Below are 20,039 nucleotides of genomic sequence, written 5' to 3' on the forward strand. Positions count from 1 at the left end.
GAGAAGCATGATAAAATCTAACTCTGTCCTGCCTGGAATGTGAATCATCCCTTTGTCTTTTATAAGATATTTTCAGAGAGAGAGAGAGAGGGGAAGAAGGAGGAGGGACAGAGACTGACTATATTCAAGTAACTTTATTATAGGATATTATCATACTTTTCTATTTTATTATTAGTTGTTGATAATCTCTTACTGTGCTTAGTTTATAAGTTAAACTGTATCATACAAATGTACACATGGGAAAAACATAATGTATATGGGGGTTTGGTTCTATTTATGGTTTTAGGCACATGTCTTAGAACATATTCCCCATGGGTAAGAGGGGGGATTATTGTATTAATGCATCAGTACTCTGTCTCTTCTATTACATGATAAACTCCTTGTAGTCATCATCTTATTTTATTATCAAATGGTTAAAAAATAAAAAATATTATTAATGGATATAGTATCTGCATGATCTATTAATATATCTCCATATACTTTTAATGTATTTTTTGCCAAAGATTTAGTAGGATACAGATGACAAAAGTTGTATATCATGATGTTCTGATTTAGGTACAAATTATATAATGATTAAATCAAATTTATCAATATGTATTCATTACTTCATACTTAACTTTTACTGTTTTTTGTTTAAGAACATTTAAAATCTGCTCTTAGCCCTTCTCATGTATACAGTACATTTTTATTTACTATAGTTACCATGCTATCATATAGATTTCCAGAACTTATTCGAATCTTTGTATATCGGAAAAACAAAGTGTCTGTTTTTTCTTTTACTCTCACACCGCTGCCAAAGACTTCTGTGACTTCAAAAGTTGTGGTAATTTCTCCTGACTAGCAAGCAACAATTAATTCTATAGTAAACACCAGCTAGATGCCCTCTAATCCAGTTCAGTTTTGATTCAAATCACTTGAAGATAGCATCAGGTTCTGTAGGTAGAGAGTTCAGTACCCAAGACTGTGCCTTCGCCTTCTGCCACTTTAGATTCCATTCACAAGACCTGTGTTGTTTTATCCGTACTTCTGACCAACCAATTATAAATAGGAATTCCCACAACCCTCTCTTTGGGTTTAGTTAATTTGAGTGGCTTGCAGAATTAAGGGAAACATGTTTACTAGTTTATTATAAGATATTACAAAGGATACTGAGTTGGAGGGTGGGTATGGGAGAAGGGATGCAGAGCTTCCATGCCCTCTGAGGGTGTGTCACCCTCTAGAATCCTCTGTGATCAGCTATCTACAAGCTCCCTAAACCTTGCTCCTTGAGTTTTTATGGAGATTTAATTGCATAGGCATGATTGAAACACAAAACACCTTGTTCAAATGTGATCTAATGCTAATATCCTGGGTTATGATCTAATGCCAATAATAGACTAGAAGGCAGAAATCCAGCAAGGCATTCCTTCTCCAGGGTGGAAGCAGGACCCATCTTGAATGAGGAGGGTCTTATTATCTTCTATTGGACAAAGATAGATCAGAGAATTTGTTTTTGGCTAGTTCTAAACAGAAAGGTGGGGGGAAGATGAAAGTTTTTATGACCTGCTTTGGGGAGGAGAAATTGCACTTTCTGTGGCCTGCCATGGGAAGGGAGTAATGAGCTAGAAATGCTGAAGGCAAACCATATCATAATGTGACATTATTCCTCCTATCTAACTGAAATTTTATATCTTTTGAGCATTATCTTCCCATTTCCTCCATCCTCTGGCAACTACCATTCTACTATGTTTTAATTTGTTCAGCTTGTGTGTATGTATGTTACTGGGGATAAAAACCAAGGCTTCGCATATGCTAGGCATGTGCTTTGCCACTGAGCCACACTCCTTATCCTAGCTTGACATTTTGGTTCTATGTATAAATGTTCATGTAGTATTTCTTTCTATGCTCGACATAGTTTAGTCCACACAATGACCTCCTGATTCATCTATGTTGTAGCAAATGACAGGCTTTCCTTGTTTTTTTTTTTTTTAATGACCGAATAGTATTATATTATGTATTCCCCACCTAAGTTTTCTTTATCCATTCATCTGTCAGTTGACACTTAAGTTGATTCCATATCTTGGTTGTTGTGAACAATACATTAGTGAACATGGAAATACAGATAATCTGTTTGATATACTGATTTCATTCCCTTTGAATATATACCCAAAAGTCAATACTATTTTTTAATTGCTTTTATTTTTTAAATACATGACAGTGGAATGCATCACAATTCTTATTACACATATAGAACACAATTTTTCATATCTCTGTTTGTATATAAAGTACATCACACCAATTTATGTCTTCATACATGTACTTTGGATAATGATGTCCATCACATTCTACCACTCTTGCTAATCTGCTGCCCCCTCCTTTCCCCTCCCACCCCTCTGCCCTATCTAGAGTTCATCTATTCCTCTCATGCTCCCTCTCCCTACCCCACTATGAGTCAATCACCTTGTATCAGAGAAAACATTTGCCATTTGTTGATATTTTTGGGATTGGCTAACTTCCCTTAGCATTATCTTCTCCAATCCGTTTACCTGCAAATGCCATGATTTTATTCTCTTTTATTGCTGAGTAATATTCCATTGTGTATATATGCCACATTTTAAAAATTCATTCATCTATTGAAGGGTATCTAGGTTGGTTCCATAGTTTAGCTATTGTGAATTGTGCTGCTGTGAACATTGATGTGGCTGTGTCCCTGTAGTATGCTGTTTTTAAGTCCTTTGGGTATAGACAAAGGAGAGGGATAATTGGGTCAAATGGTGGTTCCTTTCCCAGTTTTCCAAGGAATCTCCATACTGCTTTCCATATAGGCTGCACCAATTTGCAGTCCCACCAGCAATATATGAGTGTGCCTTTTCCCCACATCCTCGCCAACACTTATTATTGTTTGTCTTCATAATAGCTGCCATTCTGACTGGAGTGAGATGGTATCTTAGAGTAGTTTTGATTTGCATTTCTCTAATTGCTAGAGATGATGAACATTTTTTCATATATTTGTTGATTGATTGACTATCCTCTTCTGAGAAGTGTCTGTTAAGTCCTTGGCCCATTTATTGATTCAGTTACTTGGGTTTTTTTTTTTGTATTTAACTTTTTGAGTCCTTTATATATCCTAGGGATTAGTGCTTTATCTGATGTGTGAGGGGTAAAAATTTGCTCCCAAGATGTAGGCTGTCTATTCACCTCACAGATTGTTTGTTTTGCTGAGAAGAAACTTTTAATTTTGATTCCATCCATTTATTGATTCTGGTTTTAATTCTTGTGCTATAGGAGTCTTATTAAGGAATTTGGGGCCTAATCTCACATGATGAAGATTAGGGTCAACTTTTTCTTCTGTTAGATGGAGAGTCTCTGGTTCAATTCCTAGGTCCTTGATCCACTTTGAGTTGAATTTTGTACATGGTAAGAGATAGGGCTTAATTCATTTTGTTGCATATAGATTTCCAGTTTTCCCAGCACCGTTTGTTAAAGAGACTGTCTTTTCTCCAATGCATGTTTTTGGTGCCTTTGTCTAATAAAAGATACTTGTAATATTGTGGGTTACTTTCTGTTTTGGTGCCAGTACCATGCTTTTTTTGTTACTATTGCTCTGTAGTATGGTTTAAGACCTGGTATAATGATGCCACCTGCTTCACTCTTCCTGCTAAGGATTGCTTTAGTTATTCTGGGTCTCTTATTTTTTCCAGATGAATTTCATGATTGTTTTTTCTATTTCTATGAGGAATGCCATTGGGATTTTGATTAGAATTTCATTAAATCTTTATGGTGCTTTTGGTAGTATGGTCATTTTGATAATATTAATTCTGCCTATCCAAGAAAAAGGTAGATCTTTCCATCTTTTAAGGTCTTCTTTGATTTCTTTCTTTAGGGTTCTATAGTTTTCATTGTATAGGTCTTTCACCTCTTTGTTAAGTTGATTCCCAAGTATTTTATTTATTTATTTATTTTTTGAGTCTATTGTAAATGGGGTAGTTTTCCTCATTTCCTTCTCAGAGGATTTGTCACTGATATACAGAAATGCCTTTGATTTATGGGTGTTGATTTTATAACCTGCTACTTTGCTGAATTCATTTACTAGTTCTAGAAGTTTTCTGGTGGAGCTTTTTTAGGTATAGAATCATATCCTCAACATATAGTGCTAATTTAAGTTCTTCTTTTCCTATAAGATTTCCTTTAATTTCTTTCGTCTGTCTAATTGCCCTGGCCAGTGTTTCAAGAACTGTTAAATAGATGTGGTTAAAGAGGGCATCCCTGTCTTATTCCAGTTTTTAGAGGGAATGCCTTCAATTTTTCTCCATTTAGAATGATTTTGGCCTGGGGCTTAGCATAGATAGCCTTTATGATGTTGAGATATGTTCTTGGTATCCATAGTTTTTCTAGTGTTTCGAACATGAAGGGGTGCTATATTTTGACAGATGTTTTTTCTGTGTCTATTGAGATGATAATATGATTCTTTGAATCTATTTATGTGATGAGTTACATTTATTGATTTCCTTATGTTGAACCTTATGTTGCATACCTGGGATGAATCCCACTTGATCATGGTGCATGATCTTTTTGATATGTTTTTGTATTCGATTTGCCAGAATTTTATTGAGAATTTTTGCATCTATGTTCATTAGAGATATTGGTCTAAAGTTTTCTTTCTTTGATGTGTCTTTGCCTGGTTTTGAAATCAGGGTGATATTGTCCTCATAGAATGAATTTGGAAGTCCTCTTTTTCTATTTCCTGAAATAAATTGAAGAGTATTGGTATTAGTTCTTCTTTAAAGGTCTTGTAGAACTTGGCTGTGTATCTGTCTAGTCCTGGGCTTTTCTTGGTTTGTAGGCTTCTGATGGCATTTTCTGTTTTATCACTTTATTTTGGTCTGTTTAAATTGTGTATATCTTCCTGATACAATCTGGGCAAGTTGTATGACTTAAGAAATTTGTTGATGCCTTCAATATCTTCAATTTTATCGGAGTATAAGTTTTCAAAATAATTTCTAATTATCCTCTGTATTTCCGTAGTGTCTGTTGTGATGTTACCTTTTTCATCATGTATGCTGGTAATTTGAGTTCTCTTTCTCCTTCTCTTTGGAAGGGTCTGTCAATTTTATTTATTTTTTCAAATAATCAACTTTTTGTTTCATTATTTTTTTCAATTGTTTCTTTTGTTTCATTTTCATTGATTTCAGCTCTAATTTTAATTATTTCTTGTCTTCTGCTTTTGCTGTTGATTTATTCTTCTTTTTTTAGGGCTTTGAGATGTAAAGTGAGGTCATTTATTTGTTGACTTTTTCTTCTTTTAAGGAATGAACTCCATGCAATGAACTTTCCTCTTAGAACTGCTTTCATAGTGTCCCAGAGATTTCAATATCTTGTGTCTACGCTCTCATTTGCCTCTAAGAATTTTTAAATCTCCTCTTTGATGTCTTCAGCAACTCATTGTTCATTCAGTAGCATATTGTTTAGTCTCCATGTTTTGGAGTAATTTTTATTTTTTACTTTGTCGTTGATTTTCAATTTCATTCCATTATGATCCGATAAAATATATGGTAGTAGCTCTACTTTTTTGTATTTGCTAAGAGTTGCTTTGTGGCATAGTATATGGTCTGTTTTAGAGAAGGATCCATGTACTGCTGAGAATAAAGTGTATCTGCTTGATGCAGGTTGAAATATTCTATATATGTCAGTTAAGTCTAAGTTATTGATTGTACTACTGAGTTCTGTAGTTTCTTTATTTAACTTTTGTTTCAAAGATCTATCCAGTAGGAGAGAGGTGTGTTAAAGTCACCCAAGATTATTGTGTTGTGATCAATTTGACTCTTGAACTTGAGAAGAATTTGTTTGATGAACATAGCTGCACCATTGTTTGGGGCATATATGTTCATGATTGTTATGTCTTGTTGGTGTATGGTTCTCTTGAGCAGTATGTAATGTCCATCTTTATTCCTTTTGATTAACTTTGGCTTGATGTCTACTTATTTGGTACAAGGATGGAAACCCCTGATTGCTTCCGCAGTCTATGTGAACGGTATGATTTTCCCCAACCTTTCACCTTCAGTCTGTGTATGTCTTTTCTTATCAGATGAGTCTCCTGGAGGCAGCATATTGTTGGGTCTTTTTTAAAAATCCAATATGCTAGCCTGTATCTTTTGATTGGTGAGTTTAAGCCATTAACATTCAGTGTTACTATTGAGACATGGTTTGTATTCCCAGCCATATTTGTTTATTTTTATTATTTAACTTGACTTGATTTTCTTCATTTGATTAGTTTTTCATTAAGGGTACTACCTCCCTCTGCTGATTTTCTTTGTTGTTTTTTGTTTCTTCTTCATCGAATCACAACTTCCATGAAAAATAATTAATAATTAATTTTTTGAGGAAACTTCTGTATTGTTTTCCAGAATAGCTTTGCTAATTTACATTTACCAACATTGCAGGGTTCTCCTTTTCTACCTTATTGCCAACACTTGTCATCTTTTCTCTTATTGATTACAGCCATTCTTACAGGTATGAGGTGATATCTCATTGTGATTTTAATTTGCATTCCCTGATGAACAATAAGTTTCAGCTTTGTCTCACAGGCCTGTTTAGTCTTTTGTAAGTCTTATTTAGAGAAATGTCTATTCAGGTCCTTTACCTGTTGCTTTTAGAATTATTTGTTTTCTTGTTATTGAGTTTGAGTTCCTTATATATTTTGGCTATTAGCTCTTTATCAGATGTATGATTTGCAAATATATTTTCCCATTCAATAGGTTGTCTCTTAGCTCAGTTGATCATTTTCTTTGCTATATATTTTTTTTTATTGTAGTCCTATTTGTCTTTTTTTTTTTTTTTTGCCTTTGTTGCTTGTGCTATTGGGGTCATAGCCAAACAAAACAAAACAAAACAAAAACCCACCATTTACCAGACCAATGTCAAGACACTTTCTTCCTGTTTTCTTCCAGTAATTTTGTAGTTTTAAGTCCCACATTTAAGTCTTTAATCCATCTTGAGTCAAATTTTGTTAATGTTGTCAGGTAAGGGTCCAGTTTTCTCTTTTGCATGTGGATATCCAGATGCCAACCCTATCTATTAAAAAAACCTTCCCCATTGGGTGTTCTTGGCACCTTCGAAATCTCCTGGACACTATGAAAAAATGGATTTATTTATTTAAATAAATGGATTTATTTCTGGGCTCTCTACTCTGTCTCATTGCTCTGTATATCTGTTTTCATGTTGTTTTGATTAATATGGCCTTGTACTATATTTTGAAATTAGGTAGTATGATGCAGTTAGGTTTGGTTTGTTTATGTGTTTCTGTTTTTGTCTCAAGACTCCTTTTGTTATTTGGAATCTTTTGCGACTCCTTATGAATTTCAGTATTTTTTTCTTCATTTTCTGTGGAAAATGTCATTGGAATTTTGTTAGAGATTGTATTGACCCTGTAAATTACTTTTATAGCATGAATGTTTTAACAATATTAATTCTTCCATTCCATTAACACAATATCTTTCCATTTATCTATATTTTTTGAATTTCTTTCATTAATGTTTTATAGTTCTTAGTGCATTTATATTTTACTTCATTGATTAAGTTCATTTCTATTTTTATTTAGAATGGTACTACACATGAAATTGTTTTCTTGATTTCATTTTAATTGTTTGTTATTAATAGAAACATGGTTAATTTTCCTTTGTTGACTTTGTGTCCAGCAATTTTGCTGAATCTGTTTATTTTTAAAGTTTATTGGTGAAATCTTTAGGATTTTTCTACATGTAAAATCATGTCATCTGCAGACAGACAATTTTACTACCTCTTTTCCAGTTTGGATGTCTTTTATTTCTTTTGTCTTCCCTAATTGCTCTGGCTAGGACTTCTAGTACTATGATGAATAGAAGTGATAAATGATATATCCTAGAGAATGTTCCATAGGACTTCTAGTACTGTGATGAATAGAAGTGGTAAGATGATATATCCTAGAGAATGTTCCATATGCTCTTGAAAAGAACATATATTCTTTATGGTTGAGTAGAATATTCTGTATTGTGTCTTTGTGGTCTATTTGTTCTATAGTATTGTTTAGTTTTGCTGTTTCTTATTGATCTTTTGTCTGGATGATCTATTCATTGTTGAAAGTGGGACATTGAAATCCCCTATTATTGCCTTGCAGTTTATTTTCCCCTTCAGTTCAGTTAATATTTGATTTATATATTTTGTTTCAATTTTGGGTGCATGGATATTATAATGATTGTGCCTTCATGGTACATTGACCTCTTTCTCATTATATATTTTATATGTCATTATATATTTTGTGTTTGTTATTATATATTTATTTATTTATTGTGACAGTTTTTTTTTTAACTTAAATATTTTATCTGATATAACTATAGCCATACTTGTTATCCTTTGGTTATAATTTGCATGAAATATTTTTCCATTTCCTCACTTTCAGCCAATGTGTGTGTCCTTATAACTCAAGTGAGTCTCATGTAGGCACATATAGTCTCATTGTAGGCAGCATATAGTTTTAAATCCATTCAGCTACTGTTTGTTATTTGGAGAATTTAACCCATTTACATTTAAAGTGATTAATGACAAGTAGACTTTACTACTACCAGTTTTTTAGTTGTTTTCTAACTTTGTAGTTCCTTTGTTCCATTGGTCCTCTCTTGATGCCTTCTTTTGGCTATTATAGTAAAAATTATTATTATATAATATCATTATTATTGTCATGGTATGCTTTTATTTGTTTCTTCTCTATTGTCTACTATGTTTTTTTTTCTTTTTGGGTACCATGATATATCTTATAAAATAATCTGTTTTAAGCAGATAACAACTAACTTTAACCACATACAAAAACTCTACTCTTCAATTTCTACTCCTCCCACATTTTGTGTTATTCATATCACAGTAAACATCTTGTATGTATATTATATCCATTAACAAATTATTGTAACTATAGTTATTTTTTAAAAATTTGTGTTTAACTTTTGTAGTAACCCTAAAATTGATTCACATATCACCCTAACAGGAGCAATGCGTTTGAAATTTTGACTATATTCTTACTTTAACTGTGAGTTTTATACATTTATATGTATTTTGTTATTGTTGTTAGCATATTTTCAACATTTATATGTGTTTTATTATTGTTGTTGTTGTTAACATATTTTTATTTCAACCTGAATAACTGCCTTTATCATTTTTTTAAGTGCCGGTCTAGTGGTCATGAATTTCTAAAATTTTTATCTGAAAGACAGCTTTGTACATAAAGTATCCTTGATAAGCAGTTCTTTTTATTTCACCACTATGAGTGTATCATGCCAATCTTTCCTCTAGCCTGCAGGTTTTCCAATGAGAAATCAACTGATAGCTTGTGAGTCTTCTTTTGTTATGTAACAAGTTGCTTTGCTTTTGCTACTTACAAAATTCTCTGTCTTGTACATTTAAGAATATGATTATAGTGTACCTTGGTGAAGATATCTTTATATCTAATTTTTGAGCTTCATGAACCTGAATGCTCATTTCTCCAGATTCTGTTGTTGAAATTTTCAGTTGTTATTTTTTAAAATATGCTTTCTGAGCAGCATAGAGATTCCTCAGAGAACTCAGAATGGAACCACCATTTGACTCAGTAATCCCACTCCTTGGTATATACCACAAGGACTTAAAATCAGCATACTTAAATGATGTAGCCACATCAATATTTATAGCAGCCCAGTTCACTTATCACCAATGAATGGATAAAGACATTGTGGTATAAATGCACAATGGGATATTACTCAGCCATAAAGAAGAGTGAAATTATGGCATTTTCCAGTAAATTAATGGAACTGGAGACTACCATGCTTAGTGAAATAAGCCAGTCCCCCCAAACCAAAAGCCAAATGTTCTCTCTAATATATGGATGTTGACTCACAATAAGGGGAGTGGGGAGGAAGAATAGAAGTTCGTTGGATTAGACAAAGGGGAATGAAGGAAGGGAGGGAGGGATGGGAATAGGAAAGATGGTAGAATGAATAGGACATAACTTTCCTATGTTCATATATGAATACATGACCAGTGTAACTACATCATGTTCAACTATAAGAATGGGATCCTAATTAGAATAAGTTATACTCTATGTACGTATAGTACATCAAAATACATTCTACTGTCATGCACATCGAAAAAGACCAAATAAAATAAAATGCTTTCTGTTCCTTTCTTTTCTGATTTTTCAGACTCTCAATGTGTACATTTGTCTGCTTTATAATATTCCATGAGACCCATAGGCTTTCTCTTTTTGATTTATTTTCATTTTGTTCATATGACTTGAGTTTTTAAGTTCACTGATTTATTATTCTGCTTGATTTTTCTGTTGAAGCTTGATGTGGAAATTTTCTCTGAGATCATTGTGTTCTTTAGCTTCAGAATTTGTTTGATTCTTTTAAAATGTTTTCTATCTTTGTTAATTTCTCCTTTTGTTCACGTGTTGGTTTCCTGATTTCATTTAGTTACCTGTTCAAGTTTAAGAATGTCATTTTAATGTCTTAGGTAGTTAATTTGTCTCTAATTCTTGATCAGTTATTTTATTCTGGTCTTTTAGTTGTATCAAGTTCCCCTGATTATTCATGATCTTTGTGGCCTTGTGTTTTAAGAAGTGGGCATCTATTGCAGTCTGGAATATCACCTTCAGCTGTGTGCCTCAGATGCCTTAGTGATAAGAGTCCATTGTGGGTCCCGCCCCCTCCTGAGTACTGAGGGATAAACCCAGTGTGCTCTGTCACTTAACTACATTCCCAGACCTTTTAATTTTATTTTGAGACTCTGTCTTGCTAAGTTGCACAGGCTGATCTTGAACTTGCAATCCTCCTGCCTCGTCTTCCAAGTAGCTGGGATTATAGATGTGTGTCACTGCACCTGGATCATTGTGCTTTATTTTATGAAATTCTCTTATAAGTAATTTGAAATTGAGTAAAAGGAATGTGTTTTCTACAGAGGACTGTTGTACTTTATTCTGCCTTTATTTTGTGATATACACTGGTTTTCATTCTTCATTTGCAGAAAATAAGTTACCAGTAAAATTTTAGACAAACTGCTAGTATTTTATTTACCTTCATGAATGGTTTCTGCAAAATAATTGTCTATAGAAATGTTTATAAGTGGATTTATTATTCAGAATCTAAGTTTTGGGGACTGGGGCGATAGCTCAGTGGTAAAGCACTTGCCTAGCATGAGGCCCTGGGTTCAATCCCCATCACTACATAAAAAAGTAAAGAATGGAGGCTGGGATTATAGCTCAGTGGTAAAGTGCTTGCCTAGCATGTTTGAGGTACTGGGTTCCTGCTCAGACCACAAAAAATAAATAAGATAAAGGTATTAAAGGCAACAAGAAAAATTTTTTTAAAAATCGAATTTTAGTTTCAAACCTAAGTATCAAACTGCAGAAATGATGTATATATTAGTTTTTCATGAAAACAGAAAATGGCATTATAATGTCATTTATATATTGTGACATTCAACAATGTTTTATTTTTTTTAAATTTTAAAAATTTATTTATTCTAATTTGTTATACATGACATCAGAATGCATTTCAATTTATAGTACACATATAAAACACAATTTTTCATTTCTCTGCTTATACACAAAGTAGAGTCACACCATTTACTTCATAAATGTACTTTGGATAATGATGTTCATCTCATTCCACCATCTTTCCTACCCCCATACTCCCTCTTTTCCCTTTTCCCTATCTGAAGATCCTCTATTCCTCCTATGTGCCCCCAACCCCCATTATGGAATAGCATCCACATATCAGAGAAAACATTTGGCCTTTGGTTTTTTGGAACTGGCTTACTTCATGATATTCTCCAGCTCTATTCATTTAACTGCAAATGCCATGATTTTATTCTCTTTTAATGCTGAGTAATATTCCATTGTGTATATATCACAGTTTCTTCATCTACTGAAGGGCATCTAGGTTGGATCTACAGTTTAGCTTTTGTGAATTGTGCTACTATAAACATAGTATGCTATTTTTAAATCCTTTGGGTATAAACCGAGGGGTGGGATAGCTGGGTCAAATGGTGGTTCCATTCCAAGTTTTCCAAGGAATCTCCATACTGCTTTCTATATTGGCTGCACCAATTTTCAGTCCCACCAGCAGTGTATGAATGTACCTTTCCCCCCACATCCTTGCCAACACTTATTGTTGTTTGAATTCTTAATAGTTAGCATTCTGACTGAAATGAGATGAAATCTTAGAGTAGTTTTGATTTGCATTTCTCTAATTGCTAGAGATCTTGAACATTTTTTCATATATTTGTTAATTGATTTTATATCATCTCTGAGAAGTATCTGTTCAGTTCCTTGGCCCATTTATTGATTGGGTTATTTGTTTTTTGTTTTGGTGTTAAGATTTTTGAGTTCTTTATATATCCTGGAGATTAGTGCTCTATCTGATGTGTGAGGGGTAAAAATTTGCTCCCTTTCTGTAGGTTCTTTATTCACCTCACTGATGTTTCTTTTTCTGAGAAGAAGCTTTTTAGTTTGAATCAATTCCATTTATTGATTCTTTTAAAAAAAATATTTATTTTTTAGTTTTAGGTTGACACAATATCTTTATTTTATATTTATGTGGTGCTAAGGATCGAATCCAGTGCCTCATACATAATGGGCGAGCACTCTACCACTGAGCCAGAACCCCAGCCCCTATTTATTGATTCTTAATTTTATTTCTTGTGCTATAGGAGTCTTATTAAGGAAGTTAGGGCTTAATCCAACATGATGGAGATTTGGATCTGCTTTTTATTCTATTAGGCACAAGGTGCCTGGTTTAATTCCTAGTCCTTGATTCACCTTGAGTTTTGTGCATAGTGAGAGGTAGGGGCTTAATTTCATTTTTGTTGCATTTGGATTTCCCATTTTCCCAGCACCATTTGCTGAAGAGGCTGTCCTTTTTCCAATGTATGTTTTTGGTGCCTTTGTCTAATATGAGATAACTCTATTTATGTGGGTTTTTCTCTGTGTCCTCTATTCTGTACCATTGGTTTATAGGTCTATTTTGGTGTTGATACCATGCCATTTTTCCTACTATTGCTCTGTAGTATAGTTTAAGATCTGGTATAGTGATGCCACCTGCTTTATTCTTCTTGCTAAGGATTGCTTTAGATATTCTGGGTCTCTTATTTTCCCAGGTAAATTTTATGACTGCTTTTTCTATTTCTCTGAGGAATGTCAGTGGGATTTTGATTGGAATTTTATTAACTCTGTATAATGCTTTTGGTCGTATGGTCATTTTGACAATATTAATCCTGCCTATCCAAGAACAAGGGAGATTTTCCCATAATCCAAAGTCTTTTTAAATTTATTTCTTTAGTGTTCTTTAGTTTTCATTGTAGAGGTCTTTCACCTCTTCTGTTAAGTTGATTCCCAAGTATTTTACTTTATTTTTTTGCAGCTATTGTAAATCAGGTAGTTTTCCTAATGTCTCTTTCAGAGAATTTGTCATTGATGTACAGAAATGCCTTTGATTTATGGATGTTGATTTTATATCCTGTTACTTTGCTCAACTCATTTATTATCACCAATGTTTTATTTAGAGTGATATTCTAGTCTGAAATATCTTCACAATTTGCCTCAGATGTCTTAGTAATTATAGAGTCCATTGTGGTCCCCCACCACCCCAGTATTGGGTATAAACCCAGTAGTATGACTAAATTATATCTTCAGTTGCATTTCTATGGAAATGTATGTATGCATTATGTAATATACTCTACTGTATTTGGCATTAATAAACCTAAGATTGCAGCTCTCCTGCCCCTACATTTTTTTTTTTTTGGACTAGGGATTGAACCCATGGACACTTAACCAGTCAGCCATATCCCTAGCACTTTTTAGTTTTTATTTTGAGACAGGATCTTGCTAAGTTGCTGAGGCTGGCCTTCTGCCTCAGCCTCCCAAGTTGCTGGGATTACAAGCATGTGACACCATGCCCAGCTCTTTCCACATTTTTTATTGGTGCATTATAGTTGTATATAATGATGGAATTTTTTATTGCATATTCATACATGCACACAATATAACAATATAATCTGGTGAATATAATTCCCCATCACTTCTCTGCTTCCTCTCCATCTCATACTTCCTAATTTCTTTTCTTCTTTGATTTTTGTTGGATACTAGAAACTCCCTTCCTGCACCCCCCACCTACCAACACACACCTTTCTTTTCCTTTTTCCTCTCTAGCTTCCATATATAAGAGAAAACATATGACCCTTGACCTTCTGAGTTTGGCTTATTTTGCTTAACATAGTGGTTGTAAGTTCTATCCATTTTCCTGCAAATGACATAATTTTATTTTTCTTTATAAACAAATAAAAATCCAATATGTATATATACCACATTTTTTGTTATCCATTCATCTGTTGATAGACACTTAGGACTGTTCCATAGTTTGGCTATTGTGCATTATGCTGCTATAAACATGGGTATGTATCACTATGGTATGATGACTTAAATTCTTTAGGATAAATAGCGAGGAGTAGTATAAACTAGATCATATGATGGTTCCATGCCTTCTCTTTTGAAGAACCTCCATACTGATTTTCATAATGGTTGTACTAATTCACAATCCTACCAACAGTGTAAAAATGTTCCTTTTTCTCCACATCCTCTCCAGCATTTATTATTGTTTGTAATATTGATGACTGTCATTTTGGCTGGTGTGAAATGAAATCTCAGTAATACTAATTTTGATCTGCCTTTTCCTAATTGCTAATGATGTTGAGCATATTTTTCATATATTAGTTGGCCATTTGTGTTTATTCTTTTGATAATTGTCTGTTTAATTCATTTTCCCATTTATTAATTGGGTTATTTGATTTTTTTGGTGTAGCATTTTTTGAGTTCTATATATATTCTAGATATTAATTCTGTCGAAAGAGTAGCTAGCAAAGGTTTTCTCCCATTGTGTAGGTTCTCTCTTCATATTCCTAAGTGTTTCCTTTGCTGTGCAAACCTTTTTAATTTAATACTATCCCATTTCTTAACTCTTGGCATTATTTCTGAGCTTCAGAGGTCCTATTGAGAAAGTCATTGCCTGTGCCTATATGTTGGAGTGTTAACTCTACGTTTTCTTTTAGGAGTTGCATAATTTCTGTTCTAATACCTACGTCTTTGATCCATTTGAGTTTATTTTTTGTGCATGGTGAGAGAGAAGGGTCTAATTTCATTCTACATATGAATAACCAGTTTTCACAGCATCAGTTGTGAAAAAGTCTGTCTTTTCTCCAGTGTATATTTTTGGCATCTTTGTCAAGAATTACATGACTATAAATGTGTGGGTTTGTCTCTATGTCTTCTATTCTGTACAATTGGTCTATGTGTCTATTTTTATGTCAGTACCATGCAGTTTTTGTTACTATGTCTCTATAGTATAATTTGAAGTTAGATATTGTAATGCCTCCAACATTGCTTTTTCACCTTAGAATAGTTTTGGCTATTCTGGGTCTTTTATTCTTCCAAATGAATTTTAGGACTGTTTTTTTATCTACTTCTATGAAGAATGTCTTTGGTATTTTGGTGGGGATTGTATTGTGAATGGAATTGTTTCCCTGATATTTTTTTCGGCGTATTCATTGTTGGTATACAGGAAAGCTGTTGATTTTTGTATGCTGATTTTGTAACATGCTACTTTGCCGAATTTATTTATTAGTTCTAGCAGTCTTTTTGTGGAGTTTTTTGGATCTTCTAAGTATAGGATCATATCATCTGTAGACAGTGATAAATTTGACTTCTTCCTTTTCTGTTTTTATCCCTGTTATTTCCTTCTCTTACCTAATTTCTCTGGCTGGAATATATTAAATAGGAGTAGTATTATATTATATATTAATATAGCCTTTATGATGTTCAAGTAGATTCCTTCTATCCTTAGTTTCTTCAGTGTTTTTATCGTAGGTAGGTATTGAATTTTGTCAAAAGCCTTCTCTGTGTGTATTGAGATGACTAAGTGATTTTTGTCCTTAATTCAATTTATGAGATGAATTACATTTATTAATTTGTGTATGTTAAACCATTCTTTCATTTCTGGAATAAAACCAACTTGGTTGTGATATATAATCTTAATATGTTGTTGAACATGATTTGCTAAAATTCTATTGAGTATTTTTGTATCTAATTTCATCAGGAATAATGGTCTATAGTTTTCTTTCCTAGATGTGTCCTTATCTGTTTTGGGTATTTGTGTGACACTGGCTTCATAGAATGAATTTGAAAGTGTTCCAGCCCTTTCTATTTCATAGAATAATTTTAGGAATAATGGCCTTAGTTTTTCTTTAAAGGTCTAGTAGAGACAGCTAAGAATTCATCTGGTCCTGGACTTTTCTTTGTTAGACAGGCTTTTTATTACTGTTTCTATCTCATTGCTAGCTATTGTTTTCTTTGTCCTTTTGATTCAGTTTTGGCAGGTCATATGAGTTTAGAAATGTATCCATTTCTTCTAGGTTTTCCAGTTTATTGGAGTATAAGTTTTTAAAATAGTCTCTAATGATCCACTGGATTTCTGTGATGCCTGTGGTGATTTCTCATTTTTCACCTCTAATTTTATTCATTAATCAGGTTTTCTTTCTTTTTCTTTTGATGAGTTTGGCTAAGGGCTTAATAATCAATCTTGTTTATATTTTCAAAAAACCAACTCTCTTTCATTGATCTTTTAGTTTTTTATCCTCAAATTTATTTATTTCAGCTCTGATCTTAATTATTTTCTTCTTTCTACTGTTTTTGGAATTGTTTTTTTTCCCCCCCCAAGGGCCTTAAGGTGCATCGTGAGGTTGTTTTATTTGGGATCTTTTTGATTTTCTAATATAGGCACTCATAGCTATAAATTTTCCTCTTAGAACCACCTTAATAAAATCCCAGAGGTTCTGGCATATTTTATTACTATTCTCATTTAAGTATTTTTTAATTTCTCCCTTGATTTTTTTCTATCACCCATTCATCATTCAGAAGTGCATTGTTCAATCTCCATGTGTTTATATAGTTTCTGTACAGTTTTGTTGTGTTGATTTCTAATTTCATTCCATTTTGATCAATAGGATGCCTGGAATTACATCAGTGCTTTTTGTATTTGCCAAGAGCTGCTTTGTGGCACAAGACTGCGGCTTTGATCCCTTTAAGAATCATAAAGGTTTACTCAGGGGAAAATGTCTTCCACAATGCATTATGTACTTTTAGTCATCTTGCAAATGCTTGTTTTGGTCACAGAGATTGATACGTACCATGTAATTAAGCGATGGAGGGGGGGAGGGGTGTCTTTTAATTTCTTTAGGGTATTGTTTTCTGGAATTCTTACACTTCATTCCCAAAATCACCTACAGAAAGCCAGGAAATAGATCTTGCTACCATTAAACTTTCAGTGACCCCTGGAGTAAATTAGGTGTCATTTGCAGAGCCTTCCTTTCATTTTCACTGCCCTTACTTTCGAGTTGTTCAAGAAACATCACTTTCCATAGAGATTGCTTTAATTAGCCTTCTAACTAATCTCCTAACCGTTAGAAAACTGTCAGTTTTCATATGGGCCATAATCTAAGAATGGTTTTTATATTTTCAATGGTTGAAAAAAAGAATGATATTTTGAGACACATAAATTATATGATATTCAGATTTTAGTGTCAATAAATAAAGTTTGTTCAGAACAGAAGCACAAGTGCATTTACTCAGGGTTGAAAATCACCACTGTAGCTGGGCACGGTGGCCATACCTGTAATCCTAGCAGCTCAGGAGGCTAAGGCAGGAGGATCTTGAGTTCAAAGCCAGCTTCAGCCAAAGTGAGGCGCTAAGCAACTCAGTGAAATCCTATCTCTAAATAAAATACAAAATAGGGATGGGGGTTATGGCACAGTGGCTGAGTGCCCCTGAGTTCAATCTCCGGTACTCAAAAAATCACCACTGTAGTTTCTATTCTGGTATACCTCTATACTATTTCAGGGACATCCTTTTAAAATGAAAATTATTCTAAGTTAAATGTATTTATGGGTTTTTTTTCAAAACATGTTTTAGGCAGATCAGATTTCTTATTTGTTTTTCCCAGCATAATTTTTATGACAGCACCTATTGGCTAACCTTGTACCTGACCATAAGTGAGTTAAAAATGTTTCCAGCTCAGGAAATGGTTGATTTAGAGTAGTTCATACGTCAATGTAATGAACATTGACCTTTTCACTAAAAAATTTTAAAAATGTATCATGTTTTCACACTGTAAATATTTAGAAAGAGCTCTTTTTCTTATATTTTCTTGTTAAGGCAGCCTTTAAAAAAATTCCTTGTAAAGTATATATAGCTAAGTTTGCAGTGTCAAATTCAATTAAGAAATGGAGAACCAATGCATGAAATAAGCCTTAATTACCAAAGCAGAGGTACCACAGCATGTCAAGTCCTAAATTTTCTTCCTTATAGTAGAATTTCTTAAATAATGGTATCCATATAAAGAGCAGGTATGTAGACCTGGGAAGGAAAGATTATAGGGTTTGCAAAGTGTCCCAGAATTCATAATAAAGTACTTTAGTATATTTTGGTTGCAGCCAGTTCATTGCCAAAGGAAGTACTCTTTAATTTTTTTTAGTAGAATAAAGGGTTTGGGAGAGAGAGAACTCACACAAGTGCTTCTAGAAAAGTATTTTTCTTTAGAGAATATATCTTTTAACTTTATATTTAACAAATAAGAAGATTGGATTTGAAGTGTAAGATTAAATCTTCATAATCAACTTTAGTAGAAAACTTCTATAGATATCATCATCCAAAGTACATGTATGAAGAAATGAATTGGTGTCAACATACTTTATATACAACCAGAGATATGAAAAATTGTGCTGTATACATACAATAAGAATTGTAATCCATTCTACTGATTTTTTAAAATCAATTAAATAAAGGAAACACCTATTATAAAATGGAAGAATTGCTGTAGTTATAGAATTAATCTTTCAACACATTCTTTTATGAGGAGAAAATGAGATGGAACCATGATAACAAATTAAACTCAATAAATATTTAATAAATTTGGGCAGAAGTTAATAGTAAAGAGATGTAATGAATCACACCACCTTATCACTGCCCTTACTTTCAAGTTGTTCCTGTTAAAGTCCAGTTAGTCACCATGAATTTCTGTGTCTTCATCTATGAAATAGACATTTACTTCCAAAGTTTTGATAAACTATCTAAAATACCTGGCAGATAGTACATACTTAATGATTGTTGGCCACCTTTCTTTGTGTTCTTAAACAAATATTGGAAAGGAGAACATTTAAAGATTTTTAGACCTATCGAATATTAATTCTTAACAGCATGAGGTAACAGAATTCCTAAAGGGTTTAAAAGCCTAAAAATTAAGTTTGAATTGGTTCAGTTAAAATACCTAACTTTATAAAAAGAATACATACAAATTACAGAATTGCTTACTTGGAATGTGAAGTATAGTTAAGAAGATTATAAACATGTATATTTCCTTCAAAAAGATTAAAGGATTGAAAAATTATTTTTTTTCCATTTTTTTATTAGTTCCAAACATTACAAAGTTCTTGACATATCATATTTCATACTTTTGATTCAAGCGGATTATGAACTCCCATTTTTACCCTATATACATATTGCAGATTCACATTGTTTACACATCCACTTTTTTACCTACAGCCATACTAGTGTATGTTGTATTCTGCTGCCTTTCCTATCCTCTACTATCTCCCCTCCCCTCCCTTCCCATCTTCTCTCCCTACCCCATCTACTGTAATTCATTTCTCTCTCTTGTTTTTTTTCCCCTTTCCCCTCACTTCCTCTTATATGTAATTTTGTATAACAATGAGGGTCTCCTTCTTTTACCATGCAATTTCCTTTCTCTCTCTCATTCCCTCCCCACTCTCATCCCTGTTTAGTGGTGATCTTCTTCTCATGCTCTTCCCCTCTATTCTGTTCGTATTTGCTCTCCTTATATCAAAGAAGACATTTGGCATTTATTTTTTAGGGATTGGCTAGCTTCACTTAACATAATCTGCTCTAGTGCCATCCATTTCCCTGCAAATTCCATGATTTTGTCATTTTTTAGTGC

At 33.2% G+C, this 20,039-nt stretch overlaps 1 protein-coding gene and 1 long non-coding RNA gene across 8 annotated transcripts in view; one reads left to right on the plus strand and one right to left on the minus strand.

Moving 5' to 3' along the window:
- Tanc2 (tetratricopeptide repeat, ankyrin repeat and coiled-coil containing 2) overlaps positions 1-20,039 on the plus strand; it is a 429,902-nt gene that overhangs the window by 100,038 nt on the left and 309,825 nt on the right. The window lies entirely within an intron of this gene.
- LOC125615078 lies at positions 13,400-15,693 on the minus strand. The gene is made up of 2 exons (XR_007345629.1): positions 15,629-15,693; positions 13,400-13,496 (listed from the first exon to the last, which is right to left on the minus strand). It is a non-coding gene; the product is annotated as an uncharacterized LOC125615078 (long non-coding RNA).

Source organism: Marmota marmota, unplaced genomic scaffold, assembly GCF_001458135.2.
Source record: "Marmota marmota marmota unplaced genomic scaffold, marMar, whole genome shotgun sequence".
Taxonomy (NCBI): Eukaryota; Metazoa; Chordata; class Mammalia; order Rodentia; family Sciuridae; genus Marmota; species Marmota marmota.